Below are 5,099 nucleotides of genomic sequence, written 5' to 3' on the forward strand. Positions count from 1 at the left end.
ACGCTAGAGGAAACGTCAAGCGGTCACCAAAGGCAGTCGTATTCATCATCTGGGAACCATGCATGTCGCATGTCGTTCCCCTTGTCTCCTTCCCCTTATTTTGCTGTCAACTCTCTAATGAAGGCATACAATTCCCAAAAAACACTGCAAAAAAACCCTGGTGGCACTAGAGGAAAGTCACCAAAGTCTCTGCCAACCATGAATGTCTGTACTACATTTCAAGGCAATCCATCCGTCAGGATAGTTGTTGAGATATTTTATCATGGCTAAAATACACAGCAACAGTCAAAAACAGAAGCAGTTGATAGTGAATTTATACACATTCAGTTCTGACCAGACAGATAGAATAGATTAGAATAGACATGTCCTATTGGGATGTCAAACTATTGCTTTGCTTATATTGGCTTCATTTATCTTATCAGCACATCTGAATCGACATGTTTCAGTGTGCTGCTTTTGGACTAAAGAGCCAATTATTTATGTCTGATTGTCTTCCTTTCCTGGTGCCCATTTAGACTCTAAGTGCAACAATCAAGCGTTTGGCTGCCATGTGTGTTTTTCCTCCGTCTCTGAAAGGACCCTGTTGCCCCCATTTTCCTCATCAATTGCTCTTACAAATGGAGCCATTTGGCCTCTGCAGCCCACTGGCTCTTCCAATACTAAGTCTGGGGTTTATGGGTTTGAGTCTCCTTCTACACCCTTTCCCCCTCCACTGACCACAAAGTGAAAAACTCCAGACTGCATACCTGGTGATCTTTGAAGCACTCGGAGATGGAGGAGCTCTTCAGTTTGGACAAGTTTAGAGTACGATCTCTATCTTTTCTTGTAAGTTTTAAATGTAATAATGAAGAAAAATGTGTTTCTTGTTGCATGTGCACACAAGTATTCCACCTTGGCTTCAAAACTCAGCACTCCCCCACCACAACTGTTGAACGGTTTCTCTCATCGGCCATTTTGCCAAAACTGTCTGCAGAGCTCCAAGCCTGTATAACAGAGAGATTGAGTTTTTCTTACCATTTGAAGTCGACAGGAGTTTGGTTTGCTCTCTAATATTAGAATTTTTATTTTTTCTAGAACAAGGAAATGTAGGCCTATGACAGTATTTTCAAAATTGCAATGTGCTCATCTCAATCAGGTAATTTGACATCATGTAAATGTACACAGTTGGTTGTGTGCTTGTGCATTCCTCACTGACATTTTAAGGAGATGCTGGCTATTATGAGTGGAAAGCCACACGCTATCTGTCAGGGCGCCTCAGAAACTACAGACCAAAAATGAAACAGTGGAATGTTTGCATGAGAATATTCAGCCGAGAGCAGAGAACAGAAACACGCTGTCAAAGGCAGAAACAAGTTCAGCTACTTTTTCTCTGATGAAACGCACACTCCTTGTAGTCCAAATTGTTTAAAAACTGCTGTCTGACTTGTGTGGCTGAAACCCAGAGGTCATTTCTAATATGTGCCTACTGTGTGTCTCAAACTCTGCAAAGATGGGAGCTAGAGCTCACAGCTCATCACAGCTGATTCTTTTGTTTCCGGCGGGGATACTCGCGTTAATCAGTGTTCTTTGGATACAATAGTAAGATAAAGTTAGATAGTAAGATAGAGTGATGCAATGCATATTTAAAGTTTAAGATTAAGGTCAACATTTTGGGGAAAACAGTGCCATTATAGTGTTTTATTATTGAGTTACTTTGGACGATTTCACAAGCCATAGGCCGTTTGTCTAGTTGAATCAGAGTCATATTGATATTTGTTCTGCTCGGTTTCACAATGCACAAATTAAAGCAGACCAAATAAAAAAATGATTAGCTGTGATTTGGCGAGTACAAAGGATCAGCGTTGGGAATGTGTTCACAGAAGTCTTTCTTATTGGTCAGAAATGTGATGTTGGAAAATGCGGAAATGAGAGGCGGAGAGAACTAAACGAGCAACATGGAGCAGAACGCGCCGCAGATATGTTTGGTGGAACTGGCAGTAATCCTGTTCAGAACAAACGCCTGACTCTGGGTCGTCAACAATATGTTGATCCACTGATTTCAAATGCTCTCACAAGCTGTCTTGGACCGGTTGTTTTGGTGAGCACCAGAGCAGGATGACTGCGCTCGCAACTGCCCAAAGGAACCGCACGAGAGTTCAATTAAAAAATGTTGGCTTGTGGAAGCACCCTCAGAAGAGGCAGTAGCGTAGCTGAGAAGCACAATTATTATTGTACAATAGCTATAACAATAATGCTAGAAATAACATTCCATGACAAATACTTTCCAATGAAAACAAACAAGACTGAATACAAGATGTTTTTTCCCCCGGATGAAGGACCCTGGCAGTGTTTTCTACTATAATAAACTAAAAGATGTTTGATACATTTAATAGTAGCTTCAGTCTTTCATCTTCCATTTCCACAGCAACACAGATCCCCTGATCCTGACGTGATACGGTGTGAAAGAAACCAGGCAGGATTAGTGTGTAGCAGATTCCTGCTAACAAACCAACAGGATACAGTACATTCCTTTATACTACAGAACTGATTCAAACAATCAGTTTGTCGAGGGATGGAAATGCTAATATTGGTTGGGCGGTCCACCGCTTTGGTCCAGACAGAAATATGTCAACAAATATTGGATGGAACATCGTCACCTCCTGCATCTCTTGAAGGGAGCTGTTTGTTAGTCTGCGAGCTATGAGGCTACTAAATGCTGTTGTCAGTTTCCACAGGTGTTACTCCAAAGTTGTGGTTAGTGGGTTGGGTATAAGAGGTGTATTACATAGAACTGAAAGGCAGTCGAATACAGTGGACCATAAGATTGACATGAGAGGGACAGGAACGCCACTAATCGCATCAGAAGGCATAATCATGGCTAGTGATTATTTACGCACCGAACAGTCTGAGCACTCTTGATTTTAACTTTGGCAAATGTTCATGCAGTATACTCTCTAAGTTCACAAGAAGAACACCGTGACCTTTTTGTAAAAGACAGAAAAGATGTTAATATATTTCCTGTCACAGTTAACCTTCAATATAATGTCAGCAGCTTGGAAGTCTGCAGGTGCCAGGAAATACATCCAGTACAGGATCTCCTCACAGTTTCTCGACCAAATGCACTTCTGAGAAATGGAATTCTCCAAACATCCTTCCTGTTGTCTTTGCAAAAAGTAAAACCGTAACATTTCTGTGGCTCTATTTTCTCATAAATCTTTTTTTTCATAGTGAAAACCAGAGACAGTTTTCCAAATTAGTGTTTAATGGTCTACAACAGATCAGTTTCTTTCTACACTGCCTCGGCCAAAGTAAACCCATGTTTAGTCAATATCTGAATAAATCTATATGGTGACTCACAGCTGCCTGTCTCCCGCTGTGTTGACTGATGCACTTGGCTTGTGGTAGGGTTTGAATTGGATGGTTATTTGCGAAAACATAAAATTTAAAGGCATGAATGGTAATGAAAAGCATAAATCCTGAGTTGAAGGAAGGAAATGTTGTGCTACCCGGTAAATGTGACCTCCATATTGCCATTCCAGGACAAGGAATTAAAGAAGAGTAAAAACAACTACATGCTCAATGCAATTTGGCAGATAAACAATCAGAAACTTTGTCTGGAGACTCAACGTACCGGAGCACGGTGAGCGATCTGATCCCTGACATCGCCCACCATCATACCACATGGGTCGTGCGCTGGGTTGCTTTGCTGATGTCTGCGGTAATAAAAGTGAAGGGCACGCCTCTGCGTAGTGATTAATGAGAGGTCATGTCAGTGTGAATAAAAGAGCGGCAGTGGTAATTAAAGTGGGTCTGCAGCAGAGCAAGATTTAAGAACTACATCCTGCTAATCAAGTCAGCACAGATTCTATAAATAGTAGATGGTGACCCAAGCACCCAACCATAAATCAACTCCCCGCACTCAAACGAACAATTACTCCATCACATATTCAGCTCCGCATTAACCTCCTACCTGCAACCACCAAGTGATTCAAATGTCCCCAGTAACAACGTGTTAATCTGCTAATTCTGATTAAATTTTTGATTTTAATTCCATTTAATCCTATTTGCAGGGGCAGTATTTACTTAGTAGTGTTATATGGTAGGCTTTTTGCAAGAGAGTACTGTAATTTCAATTGGATTTGGATTAAATCAAACTGCTTTTATTGGGCCCATAATCCAGATGGTCATGAGAGTGATGTGCTGCATTTCTCACATTTGTGCCATTTTTATCACTATGCTTTTGGGTTGTCCATCTGTCCATCATTTGTCTGTCCGTCCATATTTCTGTCTGTCCGTCCCATTCTCGTAAACCTCTTGAATTTCTTCAAATTTGGGACAAACGTCCACTTGGACTCAAGGCTGAATTGATAAGATTTTGGTGTTCAAAGGTCACTGTGACTTTACATCTGTCCCATCCTGTGAACGTGATATCTCATCGCCTTGAGGGGATTTCTTCAAATTTGGCACAAACAGCCAGCTGTTCCCCCCATTTTCAGTCTTTATGCTAAGACAAGCTAACCGGTTGCTGGCTGTATAGCTCCATATTTAACGTACAGACACGAAAAGACAGTGAATTGTTTCAAAAAATGTTTTTACTATTTCTTTAATTCCATTGTTTTTCATAAGCAATGTGCTCAGTAAAGGTTGTTGTTGACCACAGACAGGTTTTCATGCTATTTATCAATTGAGGGCTCAAATGTTCTGAGTAATCAGCAAGAGAAGGTTAGAGGACATAAAACACTATCTGATGAAGACAAACTGAACTAGCCTGAAACAATGAAACCATTAGCCGATCCACAGAGCCGTATGGTAGTGAGCCATGCCTGGGAATAAAACAAGGCCCATTACACTCTGTTTTCTTCCCCTTTTTTTGGACTTGCGCTGTGAGAAACATTTAACTCCCATCAACAAAATGCTGGATGGCATTAAATAGCAGACACAAAGATGTTCTCTCCTGTCTGCCTAATAGGCAATTCATGCTCTCACACATAATATCTTTCATCTGTCAAAAACAAACCGAGGAAAATATGTGTGCAGACTCATACAGAAATTCTTTTCTACAACCCTCATTCAATTTGGAGCAATACTGTGGCCATGTACACCACACATTTTTCATTTTT

This window comes from Cottoperca gobio, chromosome 1 (assembly GCF_900634415.1).
Source record: "Cottoperca gobio chromosome 1, fCotGob3.1, whole genome shotgun sequence".
NCBI classification, from domain to species: domain Eukaryota; kingdom Metazoa; phylum Chordata; class Actinopteri; order Perciformes; family Bovichtidae; genus Cottoperca; species Cottoperca gobio.